Genomic DNA, 22,793 nt, shown 5'->3' with positions numbered 1-22,793 from the left:
GCTAGTTGTGAGGAAGAAAATAAACTACTGCAGTCGTTTTTTTTTTTTTAAAAAAAAAAGGAATTGTTGTGAAGTTATGCTTAACAAAACCTTCGGGGACAAACAAATTTTTCTTAAAGTGGGGAGCGCCGCATAAATAACCAGAATCATCTAAAATACGGGAAAGGACTCAAAGGAATATGGAAAGAGAAACAGAATTTTTGTTCATATTTGGAACATAGTTCGCCAAAATAAAAGGAGTATTTGTTAGAATTTTTTATACTAGGGTGGCAAAATATATTGAGAGGTGGTGACCGTGTGGTGTTAAGTCTGACCCACGGGTTAAACTATTAAATTCATGCACAACTTATTTTAGTTTACAGAATAATATTTCTGTAATAAGTTATTTATATTTATTCTTAAAACAACATAGTTTTGAGATTGAAAATTTAAATAATTATAATAATAAAGACTATAATATTTTTGAAATAAATTAAAATTACAAAAAATAATGATTTCTGTCCCAAAACAACGTCATATTAGACTTATCTGCAATAAGCGAACCCTTTAATTTATGGGTCAAAATTTAAAACTCAAATACAATTCATCGTAGGTTGCGGGTCGCATAAGTTGATCCGTAAAAATTAATAATTTGAGTTTTTCAAAAAAATCAAAAATAAAAGGAAAAAACGAATAAAATACGCGGGTTCACAATAGAGTATGTAAAAGTAACCAAAAATTTAACTTTTTTAATTTTTTGGATAAAATTTTTTTTACAAGTTGACGAGCGAGTCACATGGGTCAACCCTTAACGTGACAGGACACGAAACTAATTCGTGTCAATACCGCTGCCACATATTGCTGCCGAGACAACATTCCCTCATGTTTCCACGTCCTGAGTTGATGGCACCTTGGGAATTCTTGGACATGATATCTTTTGATTCCTCCAAATCATTTTTCCCTTGGTCATCATTGCATGCTTCAATGCTGGCTTGTGATGCCGTCTCATACTCAACACTGGTATTCTTGTTTATCAAAACCAGCTTATTCAAGACGTGCGCTACTTTTGGTCGTCTTAAAAGAATTTTCTTAGCGAGTTCACCAATCACTGGAATACGATTCTCAATCAACGAATCACTAGAGAAGATCCAAGAGAAAAAAGTTAACGACCAAAGTAGTAAAAATATTGCAATATCTGTTACTATATTAAATCTTAAATTGCTGATTGGAAAGAGCAATCAGAAAACTCATAAAAAAATTTATGACATGAACAAGTTACTTATATAACTTACTTCACACTCAATGCTGAAGAAAGTTGCTTCATTTCATCAAGCAAGCTTACCACCTCCTCCAATTCAGTTTTGTTTTTAAGGTTAACAGGGTTCTCTGACAAGCTTCAAGATATTGAAGAAATCAAAAGTTCAATGCAAGGATCCAAAAATTCCTGAAGAGAGAATGAAAAAAGTGAAGAAACAAAAAATTATTTTAGACACTGGACCCTTGATTGAAGCCATTTTGACTTTGTATTTAAACACAATCCAAAAGTAAAAAATAAAAAATAAAAACTGGATTACCCTTATTATAATGGAACTACGCGACACCATATTGAGACATGATTCATCAACTGCCAACTGCATATTTTTCCAACATATCCCAAAAGTAGTCAGCATTAGTAGACATGTTAATTTCATATTTCATCCGACTATCAGATGTCTGATCTGAAGCAGGAGTAAAACTGTTATTTGGAACACTGGAACAGTTCGTTGAAGGAAACTCATAAGATGTTGAGCCAGAAGCTCCTAATATAACTGCTTCAGTTTCCCCACCCACATTGTCAACAGTATTAGGAAACAATATTTGTAATCAACAAAGACTTGAAATCAACAAACACAGCATCTGGAGACAAAATTTCTGAAGAGTTGTTCCATAACCTGACAACTACCAAGGGATTGTCAATCATTTTAAAGGCCTCAGCAAAGACTTTCAAACCCAGGCGCTTCCTTCCTTTCCGAAGAACATTATAAAATTCAAATGGCAGTAGAGTAGTCACTTGGCTATTCCCCAACAATTCCTCAAGTAACTCTAAATATTTACCAGAGCTGAGATGAAGCAAACATATCAAAACAACCAATCTCAGAACAAACAATGGAAAATAATACCTCACATTTAGGTTTGATTTTCTAATCCAATTTTTGGTATCACTTTGATTATAAAGAAACTCACGGAGGACATAGGCAATGAACTCATGGACATCTTCTAAATCTGGATGCACCTCAGCCAATAAACTCAAATTCGGAAGGGAATTTTCCTCGTGGTAAATGAGCCATTCAACATAAGATGACTCTGTGGCAAAAATGAACCCCTTCCAGCATGATGTGAAGAGCAGAAGGCGTTCAATGAGATACACAAAACAACGCGGTGATATAAAGTCAACTTCCATTGTCCAGTTCACATTGTAAGTATACTGCAAAGCTTCATAAAACTTATATATGCGATGCAGCTCTTTAACTGCTTCATTGCCTTGTGAAATTTCAGTTGCTGAATTCCATTGCAAGCTCTGAATGAACTCTTTCCAGGGAGGTTTATCTTCCAATCTTTTCATGATCTCCACGCACAGTTCATTTTTCGGATTAGCTGTACCAAGAATCAAAACTGCCACCCTTCCAATTTGACCAAAAGTCAACCTACCTTCGGGTTTAATGTTTTCATAGATGGCCTCTTTCCCCAAATCCTGACAAGCCTCACTTAACCTAAGGGAAACCATGTCTTTTGACAGTGATTTCTTCCAGTCCAGAGGTACTATGTAGCGAAAGAAATGATCAATTGGATGTCTGTGATAATTCTCCAATATTTCTAAGTTATTAAAGCTGTGGCTAAAACATTTGGATTCAAGGAGTAATTTTGAGACCTCATAGATAAGGATCAAAGGTGTGAATTGACAAAATTCAGAAAGAACTTCATTAACTGACAACTTGTAGAGTTCATCGAGGTTGCGCAAGACATCCATGCTCACAGAAGCCAATTCTGAACGCCAATAGCTCTCAGCAGCAGAAACTAAAGATTGAACATCAACAGAAACCATCCTTCCATTCTTCTTTAGAGATCTGTCACCCAATTTTATCACCCAGTTAGCATCAGGGATGAGCAAAAGGTAGATGTCATTTCGATTAGAAATTTGCTTTTGAACACCCAAAAAATTCAATGCAAATTTCCCATAACTGCTGTGCTGGTGAATATCATGGGATTTTAAACTTGGAAGATATTCCAATATATGAACGATGTTATCCATCCACCATCTCCAACAGTAAAAGAGTGTCCCCACAGAAAGCTGATTCTTCAAAATCATTTCTTCCACAGAATCACGTAACATGTTGCCTTGCCAGACATACTTGGAGGAGTTCAGTCGAGAATGAGCATCCAAGAGTTTCCATAAACATAATATTTCACCTCTGACGCTCCCATACATGCGAGAAGATTTCAAATGAATCAGTATCTCAAAAATGTTACTATGCTCATTTGATAATATTTCAGTTTCTGTAGACGCAAGCTCATAAAAGCTGTTTGACTCTTCCTTTGCAAATGACAATGCTCTTCCCAAAAGCTCAACCTTCTGTGCAAACTGCTTTAAGGGCCATCCTTTGCTTCCTGCAGACCAAAGAGAATGTGCAAGTACATAGAAAAGCACAAGTTCATAAGCTTCCACAAATTTACCAGCTTTTCCCAGCAGGTCAGCCTCACATAGAATATCACCCATCATCTTAGCAATGCTTGCTGCCTCCGTAAAGTTCCCTGATTCCTCTTCTAACACAAGAAGCTCATCAAGTAAACTTATTTGTCGTAAGAACTCACGCTTCAAATCCATCGAATGAAAAGCTCTAACAAATTTCATCATGGATCTGGTATCTTTGCGATCAAAATAATTACGAGCACAACTTTCCAGAAACTTCTGTTCTATTGTGTATTGTTCATGACTTCTAGCTGTATGGCCAGCACTATCATTTTGTTTCCAGTGCTGAATGTAAGCTAAACCATTGTCAAACAATCCTCCTTTTGTACAAACAGTCAAACAATCTGAGAAGAAACTGCCTCTAGCATACACTTGAGCTGCAATTTCATAACATCCAGCTAAATAAAAGCAATCCCCTGCTCTTTTCAAATCAGGCTCTTCACATTTCTCCAAATAAAGCTTCCCTGTTAGCAGACACAATATTAATCTCGTAGAGTAAAAGTTCACAATTTAAAGATGAAGCCTATATATGAGAATGCGTTAAAAATATGAGCAAGCTCAGATGGCAATTCTGTGTTTTTATATACAGTTGTCAGTAGCATGATCTAGCATTAGTAGATTCCTATAGATACATTAAAAAAAAAATCACAAGAACAAGCAACAGGTATTTATTCAGTTTCACTAATGTGCAAATTTAAAAAAAAAAAAAAAAAACATAAATGTACACAAAAATGGGTAAGCTGGCTCTAGCAGAAGTAAAATATGTATTAAGCATAGATAGGGCAAGAACAGTATATCTATAAAATAAACTCTATTTAGCACACAGCGATGGTTGCCGAATATGAGACATATAAATGTGATATCTTTGTTGATGGTTTTATTTTTAAATAAAAGAAGAAATTTATTAATACAAAGAGAAAGGAGCATAAAGAATCCTCCGAAACAAAAGAATAAAAAGAAAACAAGAAAGAAAAAATAAGTTAAATGAATGGAACAAAGCTTCCCAATGTAAAGTAAAAAATGAGAAGAAGTAAAAAAACAGGTAAAGTCATTTTTAATTTGAGGGAGACAATAAAGTAAAGGTGATTGTCAACTTTTGACTTTGAAGGAGACATAATTGACATGATTGATTGTGTAGAAGAGAATTAAGGAAGTTCTCACCTATAAATACAGGTCTCCTCTATCAATGGAACACACCTTAAAATGTTAGTGTTTAAGAAGCATATGATAGGACCACATAATTTATGGGTTTCAACTTTTATATTCATTAGTGAAATAAACACTCTTCATTTTTTATTCTATTTTTGAGCAGTTTCAATCTGCAACCTCGGTAACCCCAGCAAATGAACATAGGACATGACCAAGTAGGTAAACTCACTGTTTGTGTTGTTAAATAATTACTTAATGCCTAATATACAAATACTTGAAGCTCTAAAACCAATAAAATAGATCATAGGAAAATGGCATAAAAGTATAGGCATAGATGACAAAGCTCAAGTTCATACCAGCTCTTTCATAATCCCCCAAATCAGAAAAACACTGCGCAGCAGAATCAGCCATTCCTATTGCTTCAAAAATTTCAGCAGCTTCCCTAAGCATTGCATTTGCATCCTCAGGATTCAAATCATGCAAACGATTTGCTCCTGCCCTAAGACCAGCAGCCTTAGACTTTCTCTCCCAATAAGAGTCCCCTGCTCTTTCAAAACACATTGTTGCCATCTCGTAATTATTTTGATAAAATAGCTGCAAAGGAACAGTCAATATGGTATAATATCATTCAGAGGGAAAAATTGCGAGACAGAAATGGTAGATATAAAAAATTTGCTCCATGCCCTCACCCTTAAATATTTCGATTTTATGATAAAATGTTAAAAATTAATGATCTATAAATTTTTTCATATATTGTATAATAACTGCATCAGGTAAAGTTGGCAACTGCAACTGATCCGTATCCTTTTTAATATAGCATGATATGATCCATGAGGTACTTAGATATTGTAGGTAGCTAAGCAATTTATAATACCTTACAAGTCACCACTGAACAATGAACCAATCAAATAAAAAAAAGTACATGATGTGTTAGTGTTAATTTAATTTATCACTCTGATAGCTCAATGAATATATTTATCAAATATAAAAACAACCTTTTTGCCCCGTGACCTCCATTCTTCTGGACTACTTGCAACTTTCATTGCCTGAGCAAGTGAATCATCCAGTTCTTTAAATTGTACAAGACCCTTCTTTTTCCAATAGTCAAACATAGGTCTAGAGAACTCCTCTGTATTCTCACAAATCCACAATCTCTGTCTCGTACGAGTTATAGCCACATATAGCTGCTTAAGCTCAGAGCACAGAATATGGTGTTTGGAATCATTGAAACTTGGATAAGACTTAAGTTCTGTAGGTTGTAGCATATCTTGTTCCTTCATATACTCATATATCACCCTCCATCGATTTTTCAGGGGTGAAGAGCCAAAAAAGTTGTACAGCAATACATCCTGGAAAAGGATACAGAAGACCATAAAAAAATGACATATCATACACCATAGAAATATATTAAATAAGATGACTTTGTGACAACCTGAAACTCAAGGCCCTTGCACTCTAAAACGGTTAAAACAAGAGCCTGTTTCCCTATGTAGTCTAAAACCTCCTTACGAGCAAAATCATCTCGTACCAAAATTACTTGCTCGGCTCCGAAGCCAACAATTTTCCCACCCACATGTCCACTACAGCCAAAAATAGTAGCAATTGCATTTTTTCTATTTCCACATTCAAGAACAACTGGACCTTTCCCATATATCAAACTAGTCTCAGGCTTCAAAAGATCAATAGAATGAGGAAAAAAACAAATAAGAAGCTCAATGATGCTCTGGGATAATTTCAGCACTCCAGCATGAGTACGAAAGTTCTGATTCAACAAAAAGATTTCTGAAATTTCCCCTTTCTCCTTTTCTTGGCTATATGTGCTTCTCTTTGATTCTAGCACAAACTTCTTGTAAAACAAAGATTTTATATCTTGGAACCTAAAATCAACTCCCCTTGCAATGGTTTGTGCTGTATCACCGCAAAAAACAAAACCTTCTTCAACATTTTGGCACACATATTTAAATAAAGCAATTTGACTCATGGTTAGATCTTGCACCTCATCAATATACACAAAGTGCATCTCATCACCCTCATATCTTTTAATTTTGAGTCGACGATGAATGTCTATTACAATATCAGCCAAATCAAAATCTCCTTTATTCATCTTCATTTTTTCATAACTCTGATAAATGTCATATATGATCTCTCTTTTCTGCTTGCCTAAACTTGAGGCTCGTTTTACAGATAAGGAAAGATAATTCTGACGGCTTAGCTTACCATCACCAGACTCAACAGCTTGTATACCACCTTTTATATGAGAAATGATTTCAGTGAACACTCTGGAAGAATCTAGCGTCTTAGTATATTGGGAATTGAAATGGGGCCAATATAATGAATCAAATCTGTCATAAGTCACTTCCTTCTTCCTTATGAAGGTCTCTAAAGCAACAGATCTTAGACCAAGGTTTTGACTATGAGAAAATTGGTCACTAAATCTTTCAAAAAAGGAATTCCCCAAAGTCCCATCAAGCATCATTAGAAACTTCTGAAACGTTATTACAAGTGGATATGAGTTGGTTGGAAGATTAACAAAAGAATCTGGTATATTCTTAAAATGTATTGATGTATCAACATCTACAATATCTTCCTCAATTGAATTGCTTTCAGTAGAAATATCGTCACCACATATGGATCTGTATGCATAACAAGATTTAATAATATTAGATACCAATCAAAGGCATGCGTAAAAACTATGAAATCAACGAAATTTAAGTAAAAGTACATAAGGACTTAATTATTTCAGAAGGCATGCACTTACACCACAATGATAACTAGATTTAAGCACTTGAATAGTGTAAGTTTAACACCATTACATAATTTCTTAAACAGATAACAATATGAAAATTATAACCTGATAGAAGAAGCTTTTCATATTGGGCTGGAGCCATAAATTTTATCTTATTGGGCTCGAGAACAATGGTTGTTGGTAGATTTCATCTATAATCAATCTTTCAACTTAAAAAAATGAGAGAATGCTTTTTTTTTTTTATTAAACATCTATCTCAAAAATATGTACACAAATATGCATGACAAAAAATAACAAAACTATAGCATTGATAAAAAGAGAAAAAGCAGAAAAAAAGTAATATACTATAACAGTAATAACAAAACTATAGTAGTATTACTATTCACTATACAACATCACAAACTATAAAAAAAGCCTAACCAAATTAGTAATAAGAAAAAATAAAAATAAAAATTTGAGAATTAATATATATCATATATGGACTAAATAATATCATGCTAAAATTATTCAATATGGATTATACAAGATAATGAAATCTATGCTGATTGAAATAAAAATGCAACAGTCACGAATAAAATAAATGTTGTAAATAATTATTGTTTTATTTATTACTTTTTGTTGTATTCTAGAATCTTCCTTGGGCTAGACCAATAGGTCAGCTAGTCTCTTTAAATAGAAAACCCTTTGTACATTTGTAATTACAATTCAATAATATATTTTCCTTCCATTTTTCAAGTTGGTATCAGAACCCTTTTGGACCAAGAGGACCTTTGTTTGACTTCTTTTTCCTAGATCTATCAGTTTACAGACGTTTCCCAATCAACCAACGACCAGAGCATTATTGTTCATCGCCGTCGGATCTACTGTTCATCGCTGGAAACACTATTCGTATCTGGAGTCAAAAGTCGTTTAGGTGTGCTTTTGTGTGTTTTTGTGCCTCCTGTTGCTGTATTTGATCTATTTTTTGCATTATAGCCAACTCCGATGATGATTTGACTGTTGCACAGCCTATTGCGACCCCACTTGGTACTAATGATCTTCGTACTCTACATCAAAGTTATCAACTTGATGGGTCGAATTATTTGTCATGGTCTCAGCTTATTCGCACTACCATCAAGAGTCGCAATAAGATTGCTCATCTTGATGGCCCTGATCCTACAACCAATGATCCTAAATTTGCTGTCTAGGATAATGAGGATTCCTTTATTATGACTTGGTTATGGAACTCGATGACTCCTGAAGTCGGTTGTCATTGCATGTTTTTGTCTTCCGCTAGGGAGATTTGGGAAACTGTCCACTCAACCTAATCTTTGAAACAAGATATGGCCGCGTGCTAGGAATTGCGCAATAAAATCTTTTCTACTAAACATGAATCCTTATCTGTGACAGCTTATTATGGTGTTGCGAAGGAATTATGGACTGAGCTTGACAAATTTCAGAGTTTGAAGATGCAATGTACTACGGATGCTACTGCCTTAGCCAAGGAGGTGGAAAATGAGCGTACTTTGGTTTTCTTGCTGGGTTAAATTCCGAATATGATCCTATTCGGGTTCAGATACTTGGCAATGATACTGTAAATAATCAATTCAACCCAAAAGTTTAAGCTGTTGGGTGAAAGCCTCTTTAATGGTTTATATTATTCTCTAATAAGCACCCTCACAAGAGAGCCCATTGGGCTTGAAAGGTGGATGATGCATCACGTCCAGCCTACCTATGCTAAGAAATTTCACAAAGAAAATGGGGGGGGGGGGGGAGCGAGGATTGAATCCGAGACACCGAGGCTCCGATACAATGTAAAGAACCAATTCAACCCAAAAGCTTAAGTTGTTGGGTGAGGGCCTCTTTAATGGTTTATATTATTCTCTAACAAACACATTATCATCCCTCTCTGCTGTTTTCAATATAGTTCGGGGTGAGAAGACTCATCGGAGAGTTATGATGCACCCCAACACATCAGATAAGTCTATTATGCTATCATCATCTGACATTGTTGTTGTTTCTAGACCCGTTGATGGGTCTGTTATGATCTTAACAAAAAGGGATGGATCTTCTCAAGGCGGTTCCTTCACCAAATCTGCTGATGGTGCATCCTCCAAATCCAAGAAAGATGATCGCTAGTGTTCCTATGGTAGAAGGGCAGGTCATATTAAGGATCTATGCTTACGCCACCATGGAAAGAAAAATGTATTGGACAAGATGGCAAAGATGCATGGTCAAACTCATTTAGTTTCCTCTGGTGTGACTGCTGCTCTTAATGAGACACAGCCTACATCTTCGGAATTTACTTCTATACGCTAAGATGAGTTGGAGCGGATTCAGACGATGCTCGATTCTCTGAGTAAGACATCTAGTACTAATGCTTTGGCAATGACTGGTATGAGCTCCACTACTCATTCTTTTCTTGCTTCTTGTGTTGATTTTAAATATTCTTGGATTATCAATTCTGGTGCTACTGATCATCTGGCTTGTTGTGCTGACTCCTTTCTTTCTTATAACCCTACTGTTGGCACCTATACAATAGTCGCAGCTGATGGCTCACATACATCAGTTACGGGTTTTGGTAACATATTCTTACAGTTAGGGGTGAAAGTGGACTGGGCCAAACTTTGCCGCGAAAAGCCCAAGCCTATGCCAAAAAAATTCAATTTGACCTGGCCCAAGTCTAGTACGGGTCTAACTGTTAGCCTGGTTTGGCTCGTTTATAAAAAAACAAATGACCTAGCCTAGCCCGTTAGCATGTTAAGTTTTAACTTCCAAGTAGAACCATGAATCAACTTCACAAAATATTCAAATTCTGTTGCTAAACCAAAAATCACAATTTCAACGTCCAAACAGAATCATAAATCACACCAAAACTCATCGCAATCTGCATTTAAGTCACTTTCAAAAGCAAAATGTTCAAATTAAATAACATATATCTCATCAAATCCAACAAACAAATCCATACTATGTAAATTAAAATAACTACATGAATTCAACAAACACATCATGATGCTTGTAGTAAGTATAACCTCTCTCAAAAACCTTTTAATATATTCATATACACAATCTAACATGTTGAGATGTTGGTTCCTCCTCCATAAGAAATAAAGTCATATTTCTATTAAAATATAATCGAATATAATTAAGTTATAAATAATTGCAATTGATTAAATTTATATCTTTTGCTTTTTCTTCAAGGCATATTTATTCTATTTTATTTTATTTAAAATAAATAGTACAATATAGGTCGGCCTGTAGGCTTATAGGCTAGGCCTTGTGAAAATGGGTCTACGACCTATTTATTAAACAAGCTTTTTCAAGGTACAAGCCCGGCCTATTTTACGAAATATACTAGGTCAAGTTTGGTCTGACGTAGGCCGAGCCGTAGGCCCCTATAGGCTGACCCAGTCGAGTTTCACCCCTACTTACAGTCCTTCTTACATTTTGAAAATGCTCTTCATGTTTCCAAGCTCCCCACTAACCTTATTTCTATTCATAAAATTACCAAAGATTTGAATTGCAATGTAACCTACTTTCCTACTCACTATGTTTTTCATGATCTTGCCACAGGGAAGACGATTGGGGTGCTAAGGAGCGGGGTGGGCTGATACTATCTGATTCCAGAATCTTCCTCAGAAGGTATTAAGGATCACCTCTTACTGACTCATGGCTAGTCTACTGTTGATTTTTTGATTTGGCTTCATCATCAATGCTTGGGGCATCCTCCACTTAGTTTGCTTAAGTCTTTATTTACATCATTATTTTTGTCTAAGTCTGTTGAGTCTTTTTATTGTGATGTTTGTGAAATTACAAAACATCATCGTGTGTCTTTTCCTTCTAATACCATTAAAAGTGTTGAACCTTTTGATCTTGTTCATTCTGATGTTTGAGGTCTTTCTAAAGTCCCCCGTGCTTCTGGTAATAAATGGTTTGTTTCTTTTATTGATGAATGCACTCGTGTAACTTGGATTTACTTAATGTATGAAAAGTCTGAGGTACCACAATCATTCTTTCAATTTTACAAAATGATTGAGACTAATTTGGTAAACGAATTAAAAAAACTAAGGTCCGATAATGGTACAAAGTATGTCAATTAGCGTCTTTCCCAATTTATCCAAGATTAGGGCATGATTCATGAACTAACTTGTGTAGACACCCCTCAGCAAAATGGGGTGGCCGAGAGGAAGAACTGTCATCTTCTTGAAGCTGCTCGTGCCTTACTTTTTCATACACATGTACCTAACTGCTACTGTGGAGATGTCATTCTTGTTGCAGCCTTCTTAATTAACCGCTTACCCTCTCGGGTCCTTGACAATGTAAGTCCTATTCACTCAATGACTTCATTCTTTCCCTCTGTTCCCACTATGCAGAGTCTTCAGCCACGAGTGTCCGGGTGTGTGGTATTTGTTCATATTCATAAACATCACCGCAGTAAGTTGGATCCTAGGGCTCTCAAATGTGTCCTCCTCGGTTATGCTCCTGATAAGAAAGGCTACAAGTGTTATCATCCTGCCAGTCGAATTTTTTTTGTTTCTATGAATGTCACCTTTCATGAATATGAGTCCTTTTTCCCAAGTCCTCATCTTCAGGGGGAGAGCAGTTCTAGTAGTTCTTCAGCAGAACCATCACCTTCTTTCTTTGAGTCTGAATCTTCCGTGTCTACTCCTACATCTTTTCCTTTTGTTTCCGATCCTCCTGTGTCTGATTCATCCAATACATCGGAAATACGGAAGATTGTGACACCTGACTTGATATATCACAGGAGAAAACAACTCACACTGCTTCACCAATAACCTCAATCATCTGAACCACTGATAGGTCTTGAACCTCTTGTTTCTGAACGTGGTATTAGTGCCTCTGATGACTTACCCATTGCCCTTAGAAAAGGAAAAAGATCTTGTACCCAATACCCTATCTCTCATTTTATCTCTTCTAATAATCTTTATGTGCAACACAAAAGATTTGTTTCAGCACTAGATTCTATCTCAATCTCAAAATCAGTACATGAAGCATTAAAAAATGAGAATTAGGCTTTAGCCATGCAAGAGGAGATGAATGCCTTGGAAAAAAATAAAACATGTGAGGTTGTTGATAGACCTAATAGAAAGAAAGCAGTCAGGTGCAGATGGATTTATGCCCTAAAGTATAATTCTGATGGTACTCTAGAGAGATATAAGGCTCGGTTAGTTACACTCAGACCAATGACATTGATTATGAATAAACTTTTGCCCTAGTTGTAGAGGTAAATACTGTGAGAGCCTTGTTGTCCCCTTGCTGCTATTACAACTCGGATATAAATCAATTTGATGTGAAGAATGTTTTCCTTAATGGTGAGTTAGAAGAAGAGGTCTACATGAAAATCCTACCTAGTTTTGACTCTGTGAATGGAGAAAATAAAGTTTGTAGGTTAAAAAGTGTCTTGTATGATTTGAGAAATTTACTAAGGTTATGATAACCTTAGGATACAAACAGAGTCAAGGAGATCACACATTTTTCTTTAAGCACTCCCAAGATGGGAAGCTTATTATGCTCCTTGTGTATGTTGATGATATTATTATAACAGGTGTTGATATTGCAGAAAGACATATTCTACAAGCACGACTTGCCTCTGAGTTTGAAGTCAAAGACCTAGGGAGATTGAGATATTTCCTAGGGATAGAAGTAACTCATTCAAAAGAAAGAATTTTTATCAACCAGAGGAATTATGTCCTTGATATTCTTAAAAAAGCAGGAAAACTTGGGTGTAAACCCTCTAGTACTCCTATTAAGCAAAATCACAAGATGGGTTATGAAGAGGAGTCCTACAGTTGATAAAGGACAATATCAACGGCTAGATGGGAGACTGATATATTGGGCTCATACTAGACCAGACCTAGCTTATGTTGTTAGTATTGTCAGTCAGTTTATGCATAATCCAAAAGAAAAACACATGCAGGCAGTGGAGAGAATTCTTCAGTATCTTAAAGCGGGTAAAAGACTGTTATTCCGGCGTGATGACAATCTCTCTTTAGAAGTTTATATTGTTGCTTATTATGCTGGATCTGTGACTTACCGTCGATCTACCACTGGTTATTGTATGTTTCTTTGTGGTAACTTAGTGACGTAAAGGAGTAAGAAACATGATGTGGTTGCCAGGTCAAGTGCAAAGGCTGAATTTCGAGCTATGGCTCGAGGCATTTGTGAATTATTATTGTTAAAAATGACACTTGATGATCTCAAAATAAGATGTGAAGGACCCATGAAGCTGCTATGTGATAACAAGTGCACCATTTGTATAACTCATAATCTAGTTCAACATGATCAAACTGAGCATATTGAGGTCGACCGCCATTTCATCAAAGAGAAACTTGATAACGGGTTGATCGTCACTCCATACTTCCCTCTGGGCGTCAATTAGCTGATATTTTGACAAAGGGACTTCCCTCAGATAGTTTTCAAGAACTTACTAGCAAGATGAGAATGATAAATATCTATTCCTCAGCTTGAAGGGGAGTGTTGTAAATAGTTATTATTTTATTTATTAGTTCTCTACCTTAACGATAGAAAAAAAGATTGATCAAATTCTATTGAGTCTGACTCATAGTGATCATTTATCAAAGAATAACTTTGGTTATCAAATGATTGAACAACCGGGAGCAATTTACTTACGATACTTATTATTTATTGTTGTATTTTAGAATCTTCCTTGGGCTTAACCCAATAGGTCTGTTAATCTCTTTAAATACAGAACCCTTTATACAATTGTAATTACAATTCAATAATAAATTTCAAGTATAAACAAATAAGTAATAGTTACCGGTGAAAAATATGACTATTTGTCTTCCTTAATACCAGTAGATGACAGATAGCTTTTGACAACCAAATAACTTAACTAATTTAATTTATTGTGTAAGTTAGTCTAAAATAGTATAGGTTGTTGATTTATTTTCCCTTAGATTTAAAATTGTTCATCAGATTTCACCTAATAGCTTTTTCTTTTAGGAGTCAAGAATTCAATCCTTGCAAGGAATTGTTATATATAAAAGTTGAATTTCAATGCAAGGAAAATTGGTCCCTATGCATAGACAATGTTTCAAGTTCAACGGGTTCTTGTGTAAAAAGGCATGTTAAATATACAAGACTTATTCTGATATTGGAGTCAAAAGATCCCTCTTATATATATATATATATATATATATATATATATATATATAACTTTGATTATACTTTTGTAACTGCTAGAGATATATAAAACCATTAATGTAGCCTCACCCAACAGCTTAAACTTTTGGGTTGAATTGGTTCTTTAGATGGTATCAGAGCCTCGATATCACGGGTTTGATCTCACCACCTCCACTTTCTCTTGTGGAATTTCTTAGCACAGGTAGGCTGGCCTACTGCATCATCCACCCTTCAAGCCCAATGGGCTCTCGTGTGAGGAGGCGTGTTAGAGATATATAAAACCATTAATATAATCTCACCCAACAGCTTAAGCTCTTGGATTGAATTGATTTTTTACAGTAACAAAATAAAGTAAAATAAGAAAAAAAAATTATTGAACTGTCATATTTCAATGAAATACTCTTCTCTAACCTACCACACATCTATAGATTTATATCTTTCAATTTATAATACTTCCAATTTCCCTCTAATTCTCTTTCTACCTGAAAACATTTTCCACAATCCACATCTATAAAAAAAGACGGAGAAATATAACAATACAAAGTGCTCCTAATAAATTATTTTCCAGTTTGCATATATGTAATATACCAATATTAAACATTCAGTTTCAATTTATCCAAGTATTTGAAAAGTGAAACAGGTAGACACATAGATAGATAATGGTAAGATAGACTGCAAGAGGTTTACCGAAAAAAAAAAAAAAAGATAGACTCCAAGAGATTATTCCAAAGATTGATAGCTTATGCCAAATTCAACAAGACATTTTGCCTGACATTCATCTAACAAGGAGCAAGAAAAGCAGAGTCTATAGTAGAAGTTCCACACCTTTTCAATCGAACAACATGATGTTTTACGGCTTGACATAGTTTAGGACTCACTGTTACAAATAACTGGCGTAAGACAGGCCTGTCATTCACAGAAGAACTCTCTTCATAATCTTTTTCATGATTCAAACAAGGAACTGCAGCACTCTTAATACCATATGAGGCTTCAACAGCCATACGGTGCAAGTTCTCCTTTTGACATAACTTCATGGTCAAAACAGTAGTTTTACCAGTACCAGAGCGACCCAATACAAATGTACTTTTAGAAAACAAAATTATCTCACGTTCTTCGTCTGATACTTCAAATGGAAGATCCAATTCATTACCTTCACGATCAGAAAGCAAGTGGCTAACTACACCTGATGATAAGGGGTAGAATTTCATCAATAACAAACTTTCCTCTACCTTTGAATTCTCAACGTAAATTCTTTGATCACAACCACTTAATTTGGCTTCATTTCCATTACTATCAAGATTCTTAAATTTGATGATCTCTACTGACCTTTCCCAATTCATTGGGACCTCAATTTTCCTAGAAAAGAAGCAAAACACATTATATAAGTTAGCTTTAACAGCTTAGATCTAATAGAACACATCTTAAAGTACTTACCCCTCATAACATTTCTCACTACAGCGACTTATATAATCATCGGTGTAGCTTCCAAATATACCATCAAGACGCTTAACTAGTTTAGGTATTTCCTCTAGAGGCAGTACATCCCATATCTTCAAAACTTGGGTATACCGTGATTCTTTTATTATGTCTCTTGAACAAACAATGTAAAGACCTTCAACTTTGAATTGCTTCAATATCTGTGATGAATTTCCACAAAGTAAGTCCACTTTTATTCTTTTAGGTCTCCACCCACCGGAAAGTTTGAGTAGGAGGCTAATAACTAACTTCTTTGTCCGCTCTGCATGCAGTTTTTTAAATGATTTTAGGAAGTTATCACTGAAAAGAACCTGCAGAAACATGAAAGTGGGAGTGTGAACTAAAGGTTGAAGACATGATCAGAATATCAACAACATGAACATTGAGCATAATTTCGAGATCAAGAATCAAAATACCTTCCACCTGGAATTTCTGAAAAGGACACTATCTGCATTAAGCAAATCATCCGATTGATCTAGCTCTTTCTTGGCATTCCAGATACTTTTAGCCAGATCCTTGTCTTCATCCGCATTAAAGAAACATTGACGTTTTTTAGCATCAAGCACCAAAGCTTTCCAAACATTTTCCTCATTTGTGAGGGTCCTTTCATTTCCCAAAATCCACAAACAGTACCTGTTGAATATCAAAGCACCAGCTTTACATAATTAAGACAAATGCAAACTTTTTTTTGGAACAAAAACAAATGCAAACTTAAAAGAGTAGTATGTAGTAAGCTCTACCTAGCCCTTGTAAGAGCAACGTTAGTCCTCTGGTGACTGGAGATGAACTTAAGTGAAGTACTGGCATTAGTTCTTACAGTTGATAATATAATAATGTCCTGCTCTCCACCCTGGAAACCATCAATTGTTTTCACCTTCACATCAAATTCATCATTCCTAGCATAGTTTTGTCCAAGCATATCCTGAATCGCAAGCACTTGGGCAGCATATGGAGACACTATACCTATACTGAGGTTCTCCTTCGAGACACGCCATGCTACATACCAGGCAGTATATTACTCTAAGAAAATATGTACAAATTAACTAGGTATTTAAAAAAAAAAAAAAATTCATAATATCTAGTGACTAGTATATTTCACATTTTTGTCATTCACCTTTCTGTCCTTTTCTTCGGACATTTGTAGTAGTAGACAGTAGAAACAATTTAACATCACAAAAATATTTTTTAATTTTCCAATAAACTTAATCAGGTTATAAAAACTTGATAGTTAATACTACTAATACTTGAAGGAATGTTAAACTTTAAAGCCAATTACAACCATCTAGTTCTAAAATCAATGAATATTTTCTCTTTGGATTAATATACTCAGCACTTACAAAGAAAATGCAATTACATGATGCATGATTTTTTCTAATACTTAATGTTACCAAGTAACAAACATTAAGCCACTTACAACATGTAGGTTTACAATAAATGAATATTTTCACTACTGACTAGTATACTCCTATGAAAGAAAGAAAAAGAAAAAGAAATAGCAAGATAGATTACCACTGAGAATTTAGTGTGTGTGTGTGTATATATATATATATATATATATATATATATATATATATATATATGTATGTATGCACACACGCTCATATAAATATATACCTTCAAAACAATTTCGAATTATTCTCATCACAACTGCAACTTCAACCATATTTTTCCGGCTTCGCCCAGCATCATCGAAGTCTTCACTGCCACCAACTACATTTATAAAGGAATAGGGACCAAACATTGGCCCTGGGAGATATTGCTTTCTATAGTTCTTTCTCACAACATTTGGAGCATCAAGAATTTGGTTTAAATAGAACTGTGAATTTGGAAAGGAACTTATTGCTGGATGCATCCTGTACTGTATATTTAGAAAGTGATTTGGATGACCCAATGAGCTCAGCCTCCCAAATAAGCTTCTTCCGAAACCAACTTCAGAAGAAACCTTGAATAGAATGAGGACAAGAATAAATATTAATTTGCAGTGGAAAACTTTCTAGGCTTCAGAAGGTGGAGATGTAGGAAACAAGGATATTAAATTCACTAAATGAAACATTTTTAGAATGTGCATGAAAACAAAGTAGCATGTACATACATTACTTTCAATCATTGCTGGTAGCTGGCATTCATCTCCAACAAGAATGGCATGGTTTATGTCTGGAAGTAGTAGAGGTATGATTGATTCACATTCCTTCAACTGTGCAGCTTCATCAATCAATAAAACATTTAGTGGCTTCCTTTCAACAGAATGAAGCTTAAAGGAACTAGAAGCAGTGGAGAATATTAATGAGGATGTTTGTAAACAGAACTCTCTAATTGATTCTTGGTTCAAAACATTCGGCAGGTTAAGTTCACCAAGTGAACCTTTAAGGGTTCTTAAAGAAGACAGGCATTCAGATCTGTTCTTGTACAATAAGTATTCGGCACCCCCAAATGACTCAAAAGAACTATATTGCTTTTCTGGAGGAGAAAAAAGCTCTTCCAATACTTCACAAATGACTTTACTTTGAAACAACAAAGCTTTGAACGAATCAAGAGAGTGAATAATGCAGACCAAACTTTGAAAGTTATGTTCCAAAATGTAACTTCTGGCTATATGAGTACACAAGTCAGAAATACAGTTTCTGAGTGGCAATGCTATCGAAAGAAACCTTTCTCTCAGAAACTCCAGAAAAGATTTGCACATCCTCTCACTGCAATCTGAAGGGTCATAATCTTTTGTATTGGAAATATTATTATCATCAATGTTGTCTTGCTCCTTTCTCAACTCATTTTCAATGTATATATGATAATAGGAAACACAATTTTCAAGAAGATCAATCATTGAACCAAAACAACATCTCCAACCAGTAAGTGGTGCAAAGCACCTTGTCAACTGCTCAACACGATAATCCAAATATATGTCTTCAATGTCTGCACCAACTTTGAGCCGCTCATGATTCCCAAATAATAGGACATCTCCTAATGCACAGGACAAGGCATCAAATTTTCTATCTAATGATTCTCTCACCATGCTCAAGACACGCGATGCCACTTCTTTAATGGCAACATTTGTTGGGGCACAGACAAGAGTCCTATAGTTCATCTTCAACAGAGCAAAAAGCAGTGTACCCAAAGTTTTCGTTTTTCCAGTTCCAGGTGGACCCCAAATGAGATCCACAGTAGACCTATGATTACAGTGTAAGGAAGAAAGGCAAGCACAAATTGCCTTATATTGGGACTCATTCAATTCAGATGATAACCTTTCACATGTTATATCATCCCTTAGAGCATAAGTCTGCAGAGAGCAGTAATCACAACTTTCCTCAACCTGTCCCCAGCATACATCCATTAGTTGTAACAATATTTAAATTTAAAATTTAAAATATGTTCTACTTAGAAATGACACATAGTCCCCATGAAAATTAACAAGAAAATGGCATTTGCAATTTTATAAACAATTAAGCTAGTTGGTGTGAATCTTCTGATACATGAATATCCCACTATATACTTTCTATAACAGTAATACAAATATTTACAATAGACTATCAGCACTGAATATTAAAATAACCTGAACACTATTACAGTGTGATGCTTTGGTATAGATTAACACAATACCAATGTTTGATGGCAACAGCTTATCATTTTATTACAGTATATAAACTTCGGAATTCTGACTTAAAGCTATAATGTAAAATTCACTTTCTTACCACATCTCCAGCACATAAAATTTTCTCAATTAGCTTTGAATTTCCAGACATGTGCAGTGCATTCCATATTCTTCTGTTGGGGATTATATTTTTCAAAAATACTATAAACAAAGATTTTTGCCCCACTTCATTGAGGTCAATGTTTTTAGAAGCAATGATTTTAAAGGCAGACATAACTTCAGTATCATCATCCTCGGGAATCTCCTGTGCAAACCCAGATGACAATACAAAAGTCCACATGCTTCCTTCCCTTTGCAAATCATTGACAGTTTCAGGTTTAAAATCCGCCAAAGCAAAAAGATCTCCACTCAATGTTTTGTATAGCTCTTTTCCATTACCAGAGAACCTATTTTTCCAGGTGCCAGTTCTAACATTATAGAGTGTCTTATCATATGATTTGGCCTCCTGAAGAGAAGTTACTTCTGCAAAAGGTGCACTGGATAAGATTTCCATACTTGAGCACAATTGTGCTCGAGTTTCTTCCAACAACGGGTAAACAAAGGACCCAAAATAATGGTCAACAGAATTGAATGATCGATCAATATGTTTCACCTGAAAAATGTAAACAGTATAGAAATCATAATAAGATGAGACTCAAGCAACATGCTTTTCTGAGTGGCATGCAAAATCTTTAAGTAAATAACAAGTTTAACATATAGTCCTTAAAGTAAATGCTACCAACCTAACACCAACACCAACACCAAACCTGCAAGTCAAGTGGTTCAAAAACATTAACAATCAGGTGAAGGTCAACCCAATAGGACTTGAATAATAACTCACTAGTGCAATTCAAGGCATTGGACACAAAGACAATAAGCTTAAGAAAGCAAATTAACGGTGATTATTTGATTAAATGTTGAAATTTATAAATGGTTTCACCAAAGAAAAGACAAAAAAAAAAAAAAAAAGTTAAGGAAGTTGTAGTAAACTCCAAACCTTGTCCTTGTAAAGATCTTCATTGAAAATGTCTTCGAGGGACCAGGAAAATATAATGTCAATGAAGCTATGGTCACCATGTGTGGACTTCTTCTTGCTTGAACTCCTACTCATCATGTTTCCTTCCTAGCCAAGAATCTCAACATGCATTGATGAACTGATCAAAATTCCATTTTGAAATAGACACTAAAAAATGTAAAGGCATACAGTTTAAATTAAAGCAAATGGATATCTTAAGATGAAAGGAAGGAGGAAAAAAAATCATCGTACTATGCTATGCTCTACACATGCATTGACCTGTGTGCAAAGTCCTTTCACAGCATCCTACCTTATCGGACCGGATTCCTGGGCTTGCAAAGCATTCCGTTTGTACTTGGCATTTAGGTACCGGGTTCGCTTCATACGGGAAGCGAAAGAAATTCGCGGGGAGATACTACTTTGTCACGTTAGTTGGACTTCCACTAATTTGATTTCAGATTTGTATTTTTTCACCCTCTTCACAAGTTACTACTCTCATTATTCGAACTCATTATCCTTCCAGCGGGTTAAATCATAAAGTCTAAGTCAGCGACTTCACTGTCTGTTTGTTTTTTTTTGGTGGATTGTTTCTCTTTTTCATCGTTTAGCAGAAGAGAAAAAAAAAATTACCTATAAATCACAATCATTAAGAATAGGGTTATATTAATCTCATGTTAAAGGAGATAGTTATCTCATGTCATAGAGACAAACTAGTGGGCTCCACCACCTGAAAAAAAAAAAAAAAAAAGGTGGCACAGTTATCGAAGGGTGTGTAGGAGAACAAACTTATGTCATGTGACATAAGAATAGTTTTTCCCTTAAGAATATAGTGAAAAGGTTAGTTTTCTTGAAAAGATTTTAAAAAAATTTATTTAATACGCCTAAATGTTATCCAAAAAAATTGTGTCTCCTTTGAATCTCATCCCCACTTTCCGAAGCAACAAATTAAAATCTCCTTCCCAAACACTTTCTTATTGCAGTATCAAAATTATTATTATTGTCAATATATATTTAAGGGAAAATAATTGTTTTATATTGTAAGAAAATAATTATCTTATATAATAGAAAAAATTATAAGTGAGACCTACAGGTTAGAAGAAAAAGAAAAAATAGAGGTGAAATCTATCCCTCTTCTGTATGTGTTGAAAATTTATTTCTCTTATGCAACTTAAATCTAATAATAGATTGGTTTTTATTTTCCTTTGATTTTTAATTATGAGATATTAATCAAACTATTACTATTTTATTTTATTTTATTTAATAAAAATTAAGAAAAATAATACAATTTAAAAATTACTTTATTAATTTTTTAAAGAAGTTTGCATCTACCATGTCACATGACACAAAAATGTTTCCTACACACACAACATTTTGTGGGGCCCGCACTTTTTGAAGCAAAAAAAAAATTAAGGCACGCAAAACGAATCTCTATAACATTAAAGAATCATTTTTTCTACAACATTACTCTTATAAAACCCTTTTTTAAAATAAAAAATAGATAATTCTTTGTAAATGATAATTATTTAAAATGGAGTGACCAGCGAGTAGTAAAAATTTTAGCTAGCTAGTTGTGAGGAAGAAAATAAACTACTGCATGTGGTTTAAAAAAAGAATTGTTGGTTGTGAAATTATACTTGACAAAACCTTTTGGTTGGGAGCTTTTCAGCGGATATCTATGTTTCTCAAGTATGGCTTTTAGAAATATCATGTTTATTTCAACGTATTTTCACCAAAAACTCATCTATCCAATTTGTATGGATTTATGAAAAACATAGATATCCGCACCGTTTAGAAACCCAATTTGAAGGTGGGATTTTTTAGAAAACCAGTTATCTGATTTTTAATGCACTGTTGATTTCATAAAGTTACCTAATTTTCCCAGTAAAGTTTTTCCCCACCAAACAATTTTTTTTTACATTTTTCTACCTTATCT

The 22,793-nt window shown here is 34.7% G+C and overlaps 1 pseudogene; it reads right to left on the bottom strand.

Annotated features, from left to right (window-relative positions):
- Window positions 1-789: 789 nt before the first annotated feature.
- Window positions 790-20,961, bottom strand: LOC133288629 (uncharacterized; annotated as a pseudogene).
- Between the last annotated feature and the right edge of the window lie 1,832 nt (window positions 20,962-22,793).

Source organism: Gastrolobium bilobum, unplaced genomic scaffold (assembly GCF_033153095.1).
Source record: "Gastrolobium bilobum isolate Gb01-03AN ecotype WA unplaced genomic scaffold, APGP_CSIRO_Gbil_v1 utg12205, whole genome shotgun sequence".
Lineage (NCBI taxonomy): Eukaryota > Viridiplantae > Streptophyta > Magnoliopsida > Fabales > Fabaceae > Gastrolobium > Gastrolobium bilobum.
Note: the sequence above shows the minus strand (reverse complement) of the source record. Positions and strands in the feature narration are given on the sequence as shown.